General features: G+C 42.0%; 1 long non-coding RNA gene across 3 annotated transcripts in view; it reads left to right on the plus strand.

Moving 5' to 3' along the window:
• Window positions 1-19,441, plus strand: part of LOC311445147 — an 84,181-nt gene that overhangs the window by 5,249 nt on the left and 59,491 nt on the right. Inside the window, exon 1 of one of the 3 annotated variants that reach the window (XR_014698238.1) lies at window positions 4,497-4,585. The exons of 1 other annotated variant lie outside the window; for it this stretch is intronic. This is a non-coding gene — a long non-coding RNA (uncharacterized lncRNA). Of the gene's footprint in view, window positions 1-4,496; window positions 4,586-19,441 lie in introns of those variants that run through there. One more of the 3 variants, XR_014698239.1, reaches the window with a different exon arrangement.

Raw genomic sequence — 19,441 nt, forward strand, 5'->3', positions numbered from 1 at the left:
TATTCTAAAATGTAGGCTGCAGGTTGCAAGTTTCCTCTTAGTTTCTGTCTCCCAGCAGGGTGGATGCTGAATTAACCCAGTCATTGATTCCTATGGCTGGGAAAAATAAATAAATAAAAAGAAAAAAAAAAGGGAGAACGACTGTATTCCTGTTTGAGCTGTGTTTTTTCTTTATTAGTTTTTCATGTGAAGAGGCAGTAATTGCCAAATGCTTAGGAAGGTGTAGAATGAACTTCAAAGCATTCTTAAAAGAACACTGATAGAAGAAATGTCATATGCACTTCAGGTATAGTAGCATGGGGAAAACGAGCACACAGCTTTAGGTTTTTGAAAGGTCAGCTTACACATGAGGTGCACAAAACAGCCATTTGTAATACTTCGTCTGGTGCTTTCTGTGAACAGTAAAAGTTGCCTGCACTTTGTGGTGCTGTCATTCACAGAGTTTCCTATGCTGCATCTTTAGTCTTTCCATTGTTAGTCACTTTTTCTTAGTGTAAGTTCTGACAAATAGCTATGCAGGAATACAAAGGTGAAACCTATATTTTGTTCATTTAGACTTAAAAATTCTTACAGGGCGTTCTGTAAAATAGGGCCTGGATAGTTCAAAGGTAATATGAAACACAACTGTAAATGCTCAGCCTCGGAAGGTTTGGTAATCTGGAACTGAGATGCCTAAACTACTTTCTTTGGAAACATCCATGCCGTATTATGCAACACACAAAGTGTTAGGGATAGAATTAATCTACTTATAAAACATATGTTTTTTGGAGAAAAATCACGATCTGCTAATGCTCAAAATCCAGATGAATATGATTTCTTCCTCCTGCGGGCCTTAGGAAATATGCTGGAGAATGATTCCACCATTGGACAGCTCTGTGAGGGGAAGAAGGGACAAAGCAACAAGGCTTCTTCTCTCTCTTTGTTGTTTAAAAGGCCATACAAAGGGAGCTGCCAAATGTAGAACATCAGCTCACTGACTTCATTAGCCACCAGCCACCTAACAAACCACTGAGGCACACCGAGGTTCTCACAGCTTTGCCCTCACCACTTCTTCCCACCTGTCAGTGTCAGAGGGTTCTTTGCTTTTGTCCTGGAGAGCCCTGGTATACCTGTAGAAAGTGTTTCACACCTTTACAACCTCTAGTGTGCCCTTGGTAAACAACCTTACTCACATACTCTTTACCCCTCCAGCCTTGGGAGCACTCTGTCTTCCCCCCAAAGAAACATAACAAGGTTAAGTAAGAGCTGTAGCTTCCCAATAATCCTTGACTGTTTAAGAACTGAAGTCCTTATTTAGGCTTGCTGAGCATAGAACTGTGTTCTGAGAAACTTATGAAATCCTGAGAACTCTGAAGATACTTTCTTTTTCTTACTTCCCCGGCTCCATCTCAATGAGTACAACTCCCCAACTGCCCCTTATTCTGCTGTCACCTGCTGAACCAAATGGTGTGTGAGTCCCTCCCTCCCCAAAAATACACCTGAAAATGAAAGCCTTTAGGTAGCTGCAGTAAGGCTTTGCTGAAACAAGTGAAAGACTTTGGCGTAAATAGCACAGAATATCAGGGAAGTCTGTTCCGTGATTTATGCAGTAGACATATAGGATATATTATTTCCAATTTTCCTTTTCTTTCCCATGTTGATCTGCAGGACCTGTGGAGATTGTTTAATTGAAAAGGAAGAGCTCGCCCTTCCTTTTCTTCCCCACTCTTGCATGTTCTCTTGAAAAATGCTCTTTTTGTATTAAAGTGGTAGGAAACCAGTAAGATTTCTTTAAGGAAACCAATAAAAATTCTGACAAAACTAGCCAAAGCAAACTGTGTTGCTGCCCCTGGAAAAGTTATTACTGGATCTGACAAAGCTATTTGCCAGTGCAGTGATTTCATTATGAGAACTTTTAAAAGCAGTATTTCAGAAAATGGTTATGGATGATGATGGCAAAAGCATTCAGTCCAGCAGTGGTGAAATCAGAAGGATATTTTGTTTCTGCTGGCTAGTGGCTCTCTTTAGCCCATATGCAGAGATCTTCTATTTAGTCATGAGTTGTGCAGACTCATGATAATAGTAAATAAAAAAATAAGCTCGGTAATTGGATCTAGCTGTTAAAATCTGTAAACTTAGGTTTTGACAGCCTAGCTTTGTTTGGAAAACGAAAGGAAAGAAATTGGAAAGGACTAAAGGCAAGCCACAATTAAAAAATAAATCGTGGAGCCTCTGAAGTACAGTACAGTATGTCAAGGACTTCATACATTACAAATAAACTTGTATGTTTCTTTCCATCCTGCCAAAACAATCGCAATAGCAACCCAACCCTCTAAATCTATCAGCTTTACTAATCAAACACAGAAGAAAAAGACTTCTAACCAGTTACTGTGCTAGAGATATGAAAACAGTAGTCTAGATCTTGATATTAAAAAAGAGGACATGTTATTAAAAATAAGGACTTGGTCACAGAAAACTTACGATTGTTTGAAATCTGCTGACGTGTGTGGTTAAAATGGCAAGACTAGGATATGATTGGGCAAACAAAATCCAAAACAAGGTCAAAGTGCCCTCCAATAAAGAAACAATTTTGAAAAGTAGCCACTTGTACTGCTTAGATAAAGATTATATTTTGTCAGTTTGGTTACTGACCTTGTCACCCAGAAAGCAGAAATCTTGAACTGCTCACAAGTCATTAAGAACAAATTAAAAAACTTGCTTGCCTGTGCCTCAAGATAATTGCTCATTTTCAGCATATTTCAAATAGCATCAGATGTTTAGAATGTAGGAAATGAATAAATGTCATTTTTCATCTCATCTGTAAAGTGAAAGAAGCTATTTAGGATTCCTATTTTCTATTAATGTCCAAGCACACAAAGAGACTTACCATTCACAGCAAAAGATGAATGACAAGCAGCTCGACCAGTGAGGACCCTGTCCTGATGTGTGACTGTTCTGTACAATGCACTTGTAAATACCCAGAACTAGACTCTCATCCATCTATAAGGTGCTTTACTGTGGGGCCCATGCAGGAACTGACAGCATTCCTTCAGCTTTCCCACTTAAACGGCAAGCCTCTGTGCAGACACACTTCTCTGCATATAAATTTGTGCACACATACACACGTACACTTCCAAATATGTACACATAAAAATTCCAGTCCATCAACTGGGTCATCTGAAAAGAATTTTTGGATTAACATATTGTCTGAGGGCTAGCACACGCTACAAAAGCTCTTACTGTATGCCATTTGGAAATACATTATCTTTGTTTATGATTATAGTATGTCTCCATGCATGCAAAGTGTTAGCTCCTTCTAAGGCTGTCTGTTAGAAGATCAGAACATTGCTCCTACTGAAGCCTTACATAAGTTTAAGTATTTAATGATCACTTTGCTAAATCTCACAAGAAAAGCATTACAGGAAAGGGAGAAAACTCAGCCTCTACAGATTTTAGCACACACCAAAGTCAGTGGGATATGCATTTGGATTTGGATGTGCTCTATGTGAGCATTTTGGTGCTGTGTGAAACGACAATGAACTAGATTCTGACCTCAGATACGCATTTCTAAATCTCATTGACTTAACTGGCTATTGCCACAGACAGGATTTGGACCTGTGTACTTTTAAAAACTTCTTACAGAGTGGAATTTGTTTCATAGTGATTACAAGAATTAACACTAAATGGGCATAACATGAGCCCAACCATTACTAAGAACTAAAGTTTTTATTGAGTTACAGACTATTCTAATAACAAACATAAATTAAAGGTATTAACAAGTCTTGCAAATTTTACATTTTAACTTCTACTATGTAAACAGTGCAAAAGGGTATTGAGAGACAGCCATGTGTTGTAATTCTTGCAACATCACTAGGAGTCTCAAAGCACTTAGCATTTTCTCAAAGACAGTCACAGGAATATTGGGTATGAGGGTAAAAGGCTTTATTCATATTCAAAAAAAGAAGAAAATATCATCTAAAGGAAGCCCAAAATTATTTTGTGAAACCTCTCATTTTTTAAGCCAATCACAAAATGTACTTATGTTTGAATGTAGGTACTTGGCAATACTAAAATGCTATTATACAGGTCTTCGTACAAAAATAAATAAATAAATAATAAATAAATAATCCCCAAAGCAAGCGAAGCTGTATTGTAATAGCTGGAACCTATATATACACTAATTTTAAGTAAACTTTGGGAAGTAAGTAAATGCCATAGTGTTGCAGCAAGCTGTAAAGATCACTTTGTCAGAAAGGGTATGGACGAGAGCTACTGGTTAGTTTAAACAAAGACTATTAATGAATGGAAAAACTTTGAAGCTGAGAAGGAAAATACTAACAAGAGAGGTCTGTCGGCACCGTGCTTGCAGCCCTGGGTGTGTGTGGCCCTCCTCCCTTTTCCCTCTGACCTGCTGCCTGTTTCCACAGGAAACAAACACATGTAAGTCAGAGGAAATCGAAGTGTGCTCCGCCAGGCAGGCCGTTTGTCCAGGACTGACGTCTGCCCGTCAGAATAGGTACTGAATAAGTTGGGCAATTTGAACAGCATCCTTGGGAGCAAACTGCGCAGTGTTGGGGTTTAGATCAAGGACAGGACTTTGTGGAAGGTAGGAGCAGCACTGTAAGTTTTAAGTGAAAGCCATTAAAAAATGTATTTTTATTTTTTAAGAGGTAGTGTTATTAGGATGATCAAGAAGTGACATAAGGCAAAGTACAGGATTTTTGCAAATAAGTTTTCAGTAGGTGGAGGGGCATCAGGGAGGTACCTGCAAAAGAAGGGGAGAGCAACAGCTCAGGGCATAATCTGGTGGGTTTAACAGAAAGCAATTTTTGAGTGAGATCAAACTGCGTGGCTTGTACAGTACCTACGTTCAGGACCTGGCTCTTCAACCTGATCTGCAAATACTTGTGTTGAGAAAGAGGGAGATGTATTTGCCTAACAAAGAGGAGAGCAAATTTAACTAAGCTGAATTTCCCCACTGATTGGAGGTGAAATCTTCTGTGGAAACAAGTGCTATTCTGGGAAAGGGTTTCTTTCTCCCTCTCTCCTTTCCCCTACCTCATTCCAGGACTTGAACACTTGCAACTGTTTCCTTGCCAGGCAAATATCATCCACCACACACTTGGATCCACTTCGTTGCTTCTTGCATTTATGCTGCGATTAGTCTAGACTTGTCTCGCATTGCTTTGCATTCCTGGCAATTTTAAGGAAACATATGTCTTGTTGGCAGCATGCAGGCTGCTCAGATTGAACGAGATGCGGCCGGAGTGCCCAGGCTGGCCTGCTTTCAGAAAACCACAACAGCCTCATAGCTCTACCTTTTAAGAATCCCATCTAAACTGTGTTGCTTTCTTTTCTCTGCAGTTAAAATGTCACGTAGGATGCTGTTTACAATCCTACCAGTGGAAAACCGTATTCTCATATAACAGCTAGCCTTGCAGTTCTTCCTCTTTGATTTACTGAGCGAATATATATCTCAATTTTGTTCCTGCGCAAAGCCATTTTACATGTGTGTCTTCACAAAGATTTGACAGCAAATATAATCCAAAATATTTCAGAAGGAAAGGAATAACATGAGTTCACATTTCCATACAAGTTGTGTAACTCATTTGATGTGCTTAGCTCGTGGAGGAACCAAATGGGCCAAGGTCTTCTCTTGAGATCATCTTGTCCTGAAGGTTAAAAGTTTGGTAGGAGGGCACTCACAGCAATGAATGAAAGTTTCAAAATCTGATCATTTATTTATTTATTTATTTGAGAGTGGGCAGGTAACCAAAACCCTCTCTTGAGGAGCTCATTGAACAATGCAGAAGGTTTTGGGGATTGCTTCTTTTCTTTTTGAGGTAAATTATTCTGTTGGTTAGAATACAAGCTCAAGACTGCAGAGACTTCACTAGATTTACTTTTCTTGTAATGGTCACATCACTTCTTACCTAGGAAACGGACTTTATACTTACCTGCCATCCAGGCTTATTATGAAGCTTAATCAGCCTGTCAAAAACTAATTCTATGAACCTTTCAAGATGGTGGGTATGTTTATTTCCATTGAACTGATATGGTTCTTACTGATGCACTTTTGCTTTGCCTTTCGTGGTGATCTGAGACTTACTTTTATCTAAAGAATGATAGAGACAGAAAAATGTTGCTTGAAAGACAGAAGAAAGACTGTCTAGCTCAGTATTTAAATCCTCCAGGGGTGGAAATCCCACCACCTCTCTCTGGGCCTGTCTCAGTGTTGTACTGCCCTCCTGGTAAAGAAGGTTTTCCTAATGTCAAGCCTGAACCCTCAGAGCTGCAATGCATGATTGTTGCCCTTGCTATGCTGTTTAACAGCATGTAGGAGAGTTTAGCTCCAATGTCTTCATAAATCCCTTTCAAACAGTTGTAGGCAGTTATTAGAATTCCCGTTAGCCTCCTCTTCACCAAGCTAAACAAATGCTCTCTTTGTAGAATGTATGTGAAATTTCCTGCACTACGCAGTGTGAAACAAGCAGGGAGAGAATAAGCAGGAGAGCTAGATGAGAGCGTGGTGCCACAGCAGCTGTGTCTCATGAGTAGCACTGAAGTATCTGTAGGGTTGAGGTGCACGACACTTTGCTATGCTCAGTTCACCAGAGGGTATTTGGTAGTGAGGATGACAAGGAATTTCTTAGCAATGGCATTTTTTTTTAGAATCTAAGGACATATTTATGTCATCAGTTCCCTATTTGGTCAGGTTTTAGATGCAGATAAGTGAATCATTATAGGTATCAGAAAGTTGACATTTCTAAAAATGACAGCTGTGCATAGAATGTGAATGGTATGTGCCTAACCATTTTCTGCTGTCTCTACTTAAATGTGTTAATGTGTGCCTAGGTTACTCTAGGAATTAAGATCTGTGAGGCTGCAGGACCCATGTTCTGGAAGCCTCTATACAAAGAGAATTAAATTTAATATTAAATCAGTCAGGACATATGTTAATTTATATTTTTGTATAACCTACAATGTGTCTTAGGGATAAAGAAACTATGGCCCTTAATCGCACAACAGCAACAACATTATCTTGCTCCCAGTTATGTATAAATTCATCATTTAAAGCTCTGTGTTTCTTTATGTAAGTAATAATATGCACTTGAAAATTGTTCCCTGTGGCACAGCGCCATATGTTATCATGAAAGCACTATAAGAATGTTACACATGACCTGTTTGGCCCACTCTGTTTTAGTTTAATCTGTCACTGTGTCAGGGTGAGAGAATATTTCCATTTTAGTAAAGTTTACAGGTTTTGATTGCATTTATTTTGTCCATATACAAGCATGGTTGGCAAAACATATAATTCACTAAATCAAAGTATCTACCCTAAGAGGATTTTGAGAGTAGAGACAGATGATTTGTTTCAACAGCACAAAGCTAAGGGGATGTTGGGACATAAGAATGTAGGTGTAGGTGATATTGTATATTGGAATTAGCCTAATGTTAAGGAATATATAAATAAAATAAAGGAGAAAAAATTGTTTTAAGGTTTCATCCTCTACTCATAGTCTGAGCATTCTTTCAAGGAAAGGATAAGAGATCAGTAATGCTCATGTACGTAGCTGTATGGAAGGTAACAGTGATGTGTTGTTGTTTTCTATGAGCAACTGAATGGGGACATGCTAAGATAGACAGTCACTGTAGATGCAGTACATTATCTCCAATAGTACTTGATAACTTTATAAAGCTACTTCTCCTTTTCCTCTGTTATTTCATATTCATAGCTTATGAAGTAAAGGAGGTTATTTCAGCTAGTAGCAGTATGTGCTTTCATACAATGGGTAAAATATATGCAAAACAATGTAGGTTTCTCACTTCTTGCATTCAAGACTGTGGAAAGCTGATAAACATGGAAGTCATGACAAAATTTATGGGTGTTTTTTGGCAAATGTAGTTGTATGCATAATAAATTGATGCCCTAATCATTTTTCAGATTTCTAAGCCATTTAAGTGCAATGGCTTAAGTGGAGTTCATAAGTATCTGCTGGTTTTGTTGAAAAACATGGAAAAATCTTTTCCTCTGCTCTGTAATAAACTTACATTAAGCAAGAGTATAGTCCTAAATATCATTCAGTAATTTTGCTTCCTGTAGCCCAATCATTTCTGACTGCTAATTTCATTTCTGACTGCTAATTAGACATCTGCCTTTTTGTTTAAAGAGCAAACAGTACAGCAGTCTGCAATCTGTTTAGCTTAACTTCACGAGAAGGGTGTTAAAATTCTTCAGGGTCTGCCATGTTCATCCTTTGTTGATAACAGTAGTGCCTCTTTGAAAAGATTTACTGCTTAGCAAACATGTTTCAGTTCATTAATGATTTATGAAGTCACAGAATGCACAAGATTTCTAGCCACTTTTAGTGGGAATTGTAAGAATTGGACTTTTAGTTCAGTATAAAAGTAAGAATGCCTTTTGTAAGGAAACATGTACAAGTCTATGTTAAATAAGTTTTTAATTGCTTGCAGTGCATTTCTATGGTAACCTTTGTCCGATGACATATCTGTTCCAGAATCTCTTGAATTATTTAGCTTGTCCAATGTGATGGTTTGCAAAGAACTGTGAACTCATCAATGATAAATCACACTCCCTGAGCAATATATACACATATAAACACTATATATATGCATATATAATATGTATACACTGAAGATATAGTCTATAGTCTATAATCAATGTAGATTTACACTATGGGTTGTATACTACCGGTCTTCCATAATTCAATCAACAAAAATTGCTCAGAGAAACAAAATCCCAGGAGCATCATATCATTTCATGCTGGAAGGTTACAAGGAAAAAAAATGCACCAAGATCAGATCACAGAGCAGAATTTCTCCCGTAATAGCAAGGCTGCATAATGCATGGTCTGCTCTTGCATCTGCCAGCTGCAGTCAGACAGACTGCACTGCTGAGCAGAAGTTGGAAGAGATTAGATAATACAGGGAGTAAATAATAAAGTGGAGCATGAAATACTTTTGTTTGTTTGTTCGTTTTTTCCAGTAATTTCCACTTATTGCCCTTGTAGTGGAGAAGTGAACATAAAGAATGTTTGAAACATCTCGTGTTTTCTCCTTTGTTCAAGGAGGTAATGCTGGTCTGCACACACACACTGAAAGGAAGAGTGCTGCTAAAAAAACAGACCAGGTTGGCACTCAATCTGGTCATTAACAGTGCAATAAATACCCAAATTTAAAAAAAAGTAAATATCATAGGGTAAAATGCCTAATTTTAGCAACACTATTAACATACAGTCAGTTATATTACAGTAACTATTACTATTCATTTAACTTCCAAAATTTTTCCTATTCCAAAGACAAAGTGGTTATATCATTCTAAAAGCTCTGTCTATTTTGTAATATTTATTTTAGAACTATTCAAACTCACATATGCTGCTTAACCACAAAATGCACTGTAAGAGCATATTATTACAGTAAATCTTAGAGAGATGATCAAGTAATATTTTAACTAATACATAGGGAGCAGAAAAACTAGCAGGTAGCTTGCAAGATCACTGCTGTAATCTACCTCTAGTTTCTTTGGACCTGCAAATCTTTGTGAATAAAGAAATAGAAAATAGGAATTACATCCTGACCATTCTGTGTGTCACCCTGAAGGCTTCGATTTTACAAGCAAAACAGATGCAGTCACAGTTTCTAAACTGAACTTTTGAAGCCTTTTCATTCACAGTGTTCTCCTGTGTTTTAGGAGAAGTCAGTCAGAGCGAGTCCATCAGCCTCAGATGTTGTGGGAGGCAAATATCTGAAGGAAACATCAATTTTAAACAAAGATTCAGATTACAGACACAGCTAGCAATTACCTTTCTCTTGCTTTTGCTGTTTCTATCAGCTTTACTTTCAAAATTCCGGAATGGGTTGTTTTCTCATTTGTTTCACTCCCTCCAAACCTGGGGAATGGAAATGTTATTAAATATGAAAAGACTTTTCTTTTACATTGTTTACCAAACAGGAGCTTCACTGAGAATTAGATGAAAAATATATATATATATCATGCACTTCTCAGAAGTCTCCTATAGAAATTTTGGCTTAGTTGTAGTATTGTGAATTGTGGAGCTGATGTCTGACTTGTCTCCCATTTTTTGGCCAAAATTTCTGATCCACTTAAGACATCTTGGGAATAGTTTCTTTTAACTATAAGCATTTACATAAGTAGTGTTATAAATGCTTTATGCACATGAAAATGCTCTTACAGTCTGACAGTCATACAAGAAATACTCCTAAGTACACTGTCTACAGGGTACTAGACTTATATGCACCACTGATCATTCTCTTCAAAAGGTATGTCCTGTTTCATACATGCAAAACTCAGCCTTGGATGACAGGTTGACCATGAGCCAGCAGTGTGCCCTCGTGGCCAAGAGGGACAATGGGATCCTAGTGTGCATTAAAAGGAGTGTGGCCAGCAGGTCAAGGGAGGTGATCCTCCGCCTCTACTCTGCCCTGGTCAGGCCTCACCTGGAGTACTGTGTCCAGTTCTGGGCTCCCCGGTACAAGGAAGACAGGGATCTCCTGGAAAGAGTCCAGCGGAGGGCCACAAAGATGATACGGGGCCTGGAGCATCTTCCGTATGAAGAAAGGCTGAGAGACCTGGGCCTGTTCAGCCTGGAGAAGAGAAGACTGAGAGGGGATCTTCTCAGTGTATATACATATCTGAGGGGTGGGGGACAGAAGGATGTAGCCAACCTCTTTTCAGTGGTTTGTGGGGACCTTGAAAGATCATCGGGTCCAACCCCCCCTGCAGCCTGTCCTGCCTGGGCAGAACAGGCTGCCCAGGTAGGTGTCCAGGCAGGCCTTGAATATCTCCAGAGAAGGAGACTCCACAACCTCCCTAGGCAGCCTGTTCCAATGCTCCGTCACCCTCACCGTGAAGAAGTTCTTTCACATGTCAGTGCGGAACTTCCTGTGCTCTAACTTGCAGCCATTGCCCCTTGTCCTATCCCCACAAACCACTGAGAAAAGGTTGGCTACATCCTTCTGTCCCCCACCCCTCAGATATATACACTGAGAAGATCCCTCTCAGTCTTCTCCAGGCTGAACAGGCCCAGGTCTCTCAGCCTTTCTTCATACGGAAGATGCTCCAGGCCCCGTATCATCTTTGTGGCCCTCCGCTGGACTCTTTCCAGGAGATCCCTGTCTTCCTTGTACCGGGGAGCCCAGAACTGGACACAGTACTCCAGGTGAGGCCTGACCAGGGCAGAGTAGAGGCGGAGGATCACCTCCCTTGACCTGCTGGCCACACTCCTTTTAATGCACACCACGATCCCATTGTCCCTCTTGGCCACGAGGGCACACTGCTGGCTCATGGTCAACCTGTCATCCACCAGGACCCCCAGGTCCTTTTTGTCAGAGCTCCTCTCCAGCAGGCCATCCCCCAGCCTGTACTGATACTTCGGGTTGTTCCTTCCCAGGTTTAGGACTCTACACTTGCTCTTATTAAATCTCACTTGGTTTCTTCCTGCCCATCTCTCCAGCCGGTCCAGGTCTCGTTGAATGGCAGCACAGCCTTCTGGCGTGTCAGCCACTCCTCCCAGCTTTGTGTCATCGGTGTACTTGCTGAGGGTGGACACTATCCCCTCATCAAGGTCGTTGATGAAGATGTTGAACAAGACCGGACCCAGCACCGACCCCTGGGGAACACCGCTAGTCACAGGCCTCCAGCCAGACTCTGCTCCGCCATTGACCACCCTCTGAGCTCGGCCAGTCAGCCAGTTCTCAACCCACCTTGCTGCCCACTCATCTATCCCACACTTTCTCAGCTTTGCTAGTAGGATGTCATGGGAGACAGTATCGAAAGCCTTGCTAAAGTCAAGGTAGATGACATCCACTGCTTTGCCCCCATCTACCCAGCTGGTGATGCCATCATAGAAGGCAAAGAGGTTGGTCAAGCACGACTTCCCCTCGGTGAATCCATGCTGACTACTCCTCATAACCTTCTTCTCTTCCAATTGCTTGGAGATGGCATCCAGAACAAGCTGCTGCAATACCTTTCCAGGGACAGAGGTGAGACTGACTGTCCTGTAGTTTCCTGGATCCTCCTTCCTGCCCTTCTTGAAGACTGGAGTGACACTGGCTATCCTCCAGTCTTCAGGCACCTCACCCATTTTCCAGGACCTTTCAAAGATGATAGAGAGCGGTTCGGCGATCACATCTGCCAGCTCCCTTAGCACACGCAGATGCATCCCATTGGGATCCAGGGATTTGTGTGCATTGAGCTCACTCAGACGCTCCCGAACCACTCTCACATCCACCAGAGGGGAGCCCTCCATTTCCCAGACCCTTTGTCCTATTGCCGGGGTTGAGGAGTCCTGGGGGAGTGTCCTTGAAGCAAAGACAGAAGCAAAGAAAGCATTCAGTATCTCCGCCTTCTCAGCGTCTCCCATTACCAGCAAGGGACCCACATTATCCCTGGTCTTCCTCTTGCTGTTTACATACTTAAAAAAACCCTTCTTAGTATCCTTTATCTCTTTTGCAAGCCTCATCTCTCGGTGGGCTTTAGCCTTCCTTGTCGCGTCCCTGCAGGCCCTGACAACACTTCTATACTCCTCCCAAGAGGACAGGACCTTTTTCCACATTTCATAGACCTTCCTCTTCCTTTTGATCTTATTGATGAGCTCCTTGCTCATCCACGCAGGTTTCCTGCTCCCCTTCCCCAATTTCCTATTCTTCTGGATGCACCGATCCTGAGCATGGAAGAAGTGCTCTTTAAATGTAGCCCAGCTCTCACATGCATCCTTGCCTTCTAGCAGCCTAGCCCATGAGATACCCCCAAGCAGGTCCCAGAAGAGGTCGAAGTTGGCTCTTCGAAAGTCCAGGGAAGCAATCCTGCTTTTAGCCTTACTTCTTCCACCAAGTTCCATCTTGAACTCCACCATCTCATAGTCGCTGCATCCCAAGCTGCCCCCGACCTTCACATCCCTAACAAGGTCATCCCTGTTGGTAAGGACAAGGTGCAGGAGCACCCCCTGCCTCGTCAGCTCTTCCACCACCTGCGTCAGAAAATTGTCTTCAATGCATTGTACGAACAGTTTGGACTGCACGTGTCTGGCCGAGTTGCTTACCCAACAGTTGTCTGGGTAATTGAAGTCCCCCATGAGGACCAGCGCTTGCGACTGTGAGGCTATTACCAGCTGCTTGTAGAAGGCCTCATCGACCTCCTCATCCTGATCTGGTGACCTGTAGTATACCCCCACAACAGTGTCCCCCATACCAGCCCACCCCTTAATTCTCACCCACAAGCTCTCCACTTGTCCTTCACCCTCCCCCAGCTGGAGCTGGGTACACTCTAATTGCTCCCTCACATAAAGGGCAACCCCACCCCCTCGCTTCCCCAGCCTGTCTCTCCTAAAGAGGACATAGCCCTCCATGACAGCATTCCAGTCATGCGAGCTGTCCCACCACGTCTCAGTGATCACAACGAGATCATGGCCCCGCGACTGAACACAGATCTCGAGCTCATCCTGTTTATTTCCCATGCCCGTGTATTGGTGTAAAGGCACATTAGGGAAGCAGCAGGTGCAGTTACCCCTGGGGGGATGCAAGAAGAAGATACTGGATGGGGGATCGGGAATGCTACCTTCTCTGAGGAGCCCTCAGACAATCCTATGGGAGAGCTCAGAAGTTTTTCCCTGTCTTCAACACTGACAGTAGTGATGACTTCCCCCAGCCCTTCTCTGTCACTTTTAGCTCCCCTCCCTTCCCCCATCAAACCTAGTTTAAAGCCCTGGTAATTAGCCCAGAGAGCTTGCTCCCTAGTTTAAAGCCCTGGTAATTAGCCCAGAGAGCTTGCTCCCCAACACACTTGTGCCCCACTTGCTGTGCTGAAGTCGGTCAGCAGCCCACACACCCAGCTTCTCAAAGGGCTGCCCAAGATCAAAATACCCAAATCCTTGGTCCAGACACCACCCCCTCAGCCAGTCGTTCACCTTTCCTGTTCTCCTTCTTCTTTCTGGGTCCCAGTCACCCAGAGGAAGGACAGAGGAGAATACTACCTGCACCCCCGATCCTCTCAACAACCTTCCCAGGGATGCAAAGTCCTTTTTAATATTCTTCATTTTTCTAATAGCAGCTTCCCAGGATCCAACTTGAATGACAACAAGAGGATAGTAGTCCTCCGGTTTAATGAGTTGTGGCATAGGCTTCCTAATGTCTCTGACACATGCCCCAGGAAGGCAGCACACTTCTCTGGCTAGGTTATTTGGGCAACAAATAGGAGCCTCAGTGCCCCTCAGCAAGGAGTCTCCGATCACTAAGACTCTCTGTTGTTTTTTTGGTGTCAGTGGTTGTGATGCTGTGCTCTGCCCGGCCCTGATCCCTATGCTCAGTACTTCCCCCAATCTTGACTCTCTTCTCAGGGTTGCTTCCCAGGTTCTGACTACTCTCCAGACCTTCAACCTCATCCTTTTTCCACCTGAGAAGGGAGTCGCCTACAATGATTACCCTTCTATCTTTCTTGGTGGAGGCAGTCTTGAGGTGTGGAGTCGACTTCCTCGCTCTAGGCATCCTCCTGGGTAGACCTACTACCTCGTCCTTACCCACTGGTCTCTCAAGCTCCAGGGCCTCAAGCCTGTTGTGTAAGGGCACCTGGGAAGGTGGGGCCGGTAGGGGGGGGCGTCGCCTGCGAGGTCAAGCAGGGACCTGTTTCCATTCCTCCTCAAGTCCCAGGTCCCCTCCCTCTTCCCGACTGCGACAGGGCAGGGGGTCCACCCCGACTTGGGATGTCTCAGCTTGGTACCTCTCCTTCAGGCCTTACAGACAGTTACCCCACCAGTATATCTCCTGCTCACACTCCCTGATGGCCCTCAACCTCTCTACCTCCTCCTTAAGCTCTGCCACCAAGCAGACAAGGTCATCCACCTGCTCACACCTCACACACACAGTATCTCTGCCTCCCTCAGACGGCAGCAACAGGCTCAGACACTGCATGCAAAGACCTGAACTGCCTCATTTTTGAGCGGGCACTCAGTCTGGGTCATCACAGACTTAAAAGTTTTAAAAGTGAAGCCAGTCCTCTTCTGTGATAACTTAGCCACTTGTTGCACTGATGTTTTACTTGCCCAATAATTGCTCTAAATCAAGTCAGAAGCTTGCTATTATCTCTCAATATTGGTGACACAGTGCAATATGAAAACACAGGGATTCTAAAAGTTGCTTTGCTGCCAACACCTTCTGAAAGAACCAACTTTATAGCATAATTAAGGTATTTAAAATTATGATCTGCTTCTTTTTTTCTAGAACAGTTACAGGCATGCATAAACTTACATGTACAAAAGAATAGGAGGGTGGAGAAAGCTATACCTTGGACAAACGCATGTCAAATGCTATTAGTTTCTGGAGAGCTTTGTTGGGTGGCTTGAGGCAGTAGAGAACAGCGTCTAAACATGTCCAAAGTCAGACACTGAGAACTGCCAGGTATTTGGAAGATGGTGACAGGTAATGCCCCAGAAATATTGTACTTGGGGAAATTCTCCCTAATGGAGGAAAATGGAAAACTTGCAGTTCATCTGTAACTTTGGTAATACAGTGGTCCCTGAAATCCTGCCTTCTCCAGGCCTGGGTTGCTCTTTGATCCTCTCCCTGGAGGGAAGGGAGGGAATATTCCTTGCCTTCTTACCCTTCTCTTTAGTTGAAAGGTAGAAGCTTTTTCTATATTTTCTCAGTCATTCTGTTTTTTTTGTTGTTGTTTTTCCACCTCACAAACAGGGCAAGTTAGCCTGTTTCACTACTCTCTTACAGCCTTGCAGGACTGCTGTAGCTGCCATAAAGCCTTGCAGAAGGTACTGGAAGGTAAAGGTCTTGTCCTTATAGGCCTCTCGTGTATGTGGAAGCCACTGTAGTTTGCAGATCAAAACAGAATTTAGGTGTTGTGAAAATAAGGACCTAAAAATGCTTTGTAGATGCAAATGGTTGTGGGTTTGGTGGGATGTAGTAACATTCTATCATTAGCATTTAAATTGCTCAAGCAGTTCAAAAGCCATATGGGATTTCTAAATTCTTCCTGAATGAGTATGTGAAGTCTACTGTATTGAGTCACTTATCCACTGTGTTCTCATCTGAGTTTCCCTATTACTCTCATCCATTGAAGTTATTTGTCTTAGGATGCTTCATCCAGTTCAGGATGTCATTGCAGAAGTCCCTGGGGAGCTCTTTACCACGTTTTCAGAAAATGTTGCACTGGCTCTCAGCATGCAGGCTTCTGATGCTGAGATCAGATTTAGGTGCATTTCTCTGTTCTGTTCTAACAAGCTTTGTCTTCTTCAAACACAGTATGAATCAAATGGAGACTGGATTTTTGTATCAATCCTCCCAGTGGATCACAGTGGTTTATAGCAGGTCTTGGGCACATGTACCTAATGCTGCAGTACTTGTTCAGCCTGAGAGGCTGATGTCACAGAGAGGTACCTCCAGTTATCATCTCAAAAAGGTATCTGTTTCTCTCCCTCTTTACCCATGTCCTGTTTCATTAGATGCATAACTCTCTTCTAACCAAGCTCTGTGGATGTGGTTTAGGAGGAAGCTAATGCTGCCCTTTCAGTAAAGAAGCTCCATTTTTTTTTTTTTTAATCTATTTAGGATTAAATGTAGCTTGTATTCTGTCTTTATTTTAAATATGTCTGACTCAACCCAGTAAGAACGGCTTTCTATTTAAGGACCAGAAGGACACAAATCTGAAAAATTCTAGAGCTGTTTCTTTTTCACATATTCTCTTTACATATATGATGTAGCTATATTTTAAAACAGTCTGTTTCCCATATGTGAGAAGAGCAGCACTTTAGTCAGTGTATTAGGAAGACTATACTGAAGTCCAGATCTTTTTGGAGTCTTTGGGAGCTTTGAGACTTTTATGTTAGTGAAGGCTGAGAGAACCATATCAAGCACTTCATTCTCCTTTCATTGTGAGCCTATTTCATAGTCTCGTAAATTATAACTGAGAAAATGTTCCTATATCCTTGCTCTTCCTGTGTTAACTACATATAACCTGCTGCCAACATTGTGAATTATTTTCCAGAAACATGTTTCCAGCAACATGTTTCAATCCCCACTTAATTGCAAGAATACATACTTGGTTAGTCTTGTGCTTAACCTAGAAAGCTTGTTTAACCTCTTCCCAGGTTTGCATGATTAGCTGCTGACTTCTCGTCCCATGAGTTACAGCCCAGGAGTAAAGCACTCACCACATTTGCTGAAACTCAGCCCAGATTAAACCCCTTAAACTGGCTCAGTGGACAACTCAAGCACCTCCCTGCCTTGCTACAGAACCAGGCACTGAGCTGGCCCTGGCAGCAGCGTCAGAATAAACAAGGGGTGAAAAGGGACCTGTGGCACTGTGGTAGGAAGGAAAGAACATGAGATAGTGAGTCCATTGAGGTACACAACATTACTCATTTTCTCCAGCGAGGCTTTACTATAAACATGGAGCTTCTACTTGCTAGGACTGCTATCAGCATTTTAAAAACCAACTTCTTCTTTGGAGTAAGATGCACTTACTGCCTGCTTCAGGCTCTAACTTAATCAAAACATGCACAGCAAGAGCTCTTACTTTTTTTTTTTTTTTTTTGGCAAACCACAAGGTACTCTACAGTGTCAATATAAGTTCTCCAGCCTGGACCATGCTGCTTTATGTTAGCAATGTGTATTTTCAAACTATTACACCTGAGTACAATGACCCTAGTTACCCCAATTAGACAAAATTACAATACATACAAGTATTAATAAATAAGAGTCCATCTATGAGTGAGGGCTGCTGTGAAGTTCTGAGTCCATGTTTGTGTGCATTTTAAATACCCTCAAATGCTCATCACATTCTGTACAAGATGACTTTTTCCAACCACTTCAATGTTGTACATATGGAATCTGTTGTATATTGTAAGCCAGTGCCAGTGTTTCATCCACTTGTATACATAAACCATGATGAGTCTTTCAGCCATTGCTGTAATGTCCTTACTTCTGCAGTGTTCTCAGGAGACTGAAAGCAAAGCTGTAGGATTTTGGTATTTTATTTTGTAATCCCAATAAATGATCTGATTTATATATTAAACCTTATTGCAGTAGGTGCAGCAAGAACAGAGATTATTATCTAATGCTGTATTAACTCTGACAATTTAACTTCAGAGTGCTCAGTTTGTGATCCTAAAATTCTCTTCATTTTTGAGATTTTTAGGTTTTGGAGTCTTTCAGACTTAAAAAGACGGTATTGGAGCTCTTTTTCCTCTGCAAGTTTTGACAGTCATAATTGTGGAAGATAAAAGCTTTTCCTGTGATGCAATGCTTTCTCATCTGCCTTAACCTTTCAGTGTTTGGCAAATGGGATTAAAGCTTTCACATGCATCAAAACAAAAGTTTTAAAGTAAGCAACTGTCAATAAACCTGTTGGCTGTTGTTTCAGAACATTCACAACAGTTTATAGATTGCTATAGCTGATTGGCAGAGCTCTGAATTCTTCAGGAGGGTGAAATTGGAACACAAACTAGTGGGTGAGTCCAGAAGGGAGGAGCAGGGGCCCAGGAGATGTGCATCTTCTCATCTGTTCTGACATCTAACCTGGAACTACAGCAAACTCTCACTTCTACTCAAAATTCTGGTTGTTACAGTATTTGGACTCTTTTATCTGTACTATAACTGATAGGAACATCCACTTTCAGATTAAGTTTGTTTTTCTGTGTGACTAGCTGTTGCTATCAGCTTCCTTTGCCTTATATTTGGCACAAGTCAAGCACTTAGAACTTCTTGTAGCTTTGTGCAAACAGGGAAATCACAAATACGTGCCATAAATCAAGGCATAGCATAATGAAACAATTAATGTTGAATCAGTTGTGTTGTGTAAACATAAGTTCCCAACATGGGGACTGATTGAACTCATTGGAGATCCATTCCCATCACCCTCCCCCTTCACGTACACCTAAAACCAGCCTGACAGGTGAGAAACAGGCTTTCTGGTGGTGTTTTTTTTTTTTTTTTTTTGCCTTCTTTGATAGTGCCTGCAGCTCTGCCAGGTGCAAGGTGTGGCTGCATGGGAGCTGAGCTGCCTCGTGCTGAAGTTGTTTATCTTTGTGGCGTTTACCAACTGGTAGTAGGCAACTTTGAGCTTAGGCACTGCTCAAAGACCTGTGGTCAAAGCAGCCCAGTTTGCCCCTGTATCAGTTAATGCTGAGTAATTAAACCCATAATGAAGAAATAAAGACTTGTCCCTTTTGGAATATGCTTTTCTCCTAACGGCTAACTGTAAAGATAGTATTTTAATTTAAAATCTGATGCAATTATATGCTCAACCCTTCCAAAAACAGTTGTTGCTTTGTGAACTTCCTCTATTCTCACTGTTTTCTATAATATTCAGAGTAGTGATGGTGATGTCTAGGTGTTTCCTTGTGCTTTGTTGGGGGAAAGGAGGAGGAGGGGAACTGTCACAGACACTCTGCCTCGAATATCACAGATATTCTGCCTC

This window comes from Aythya ferina (assembly GCF_964211825.1).
Source record: "Aythya ferina genome assembly, chromosome: 15".
Classification (NCBI taxonomy): domain Eukaryota; kingdom Metazoa; phylum Chordata; class Aves; order Anseriformes; family Anatidae; genus Aythya; species Aythya ferina.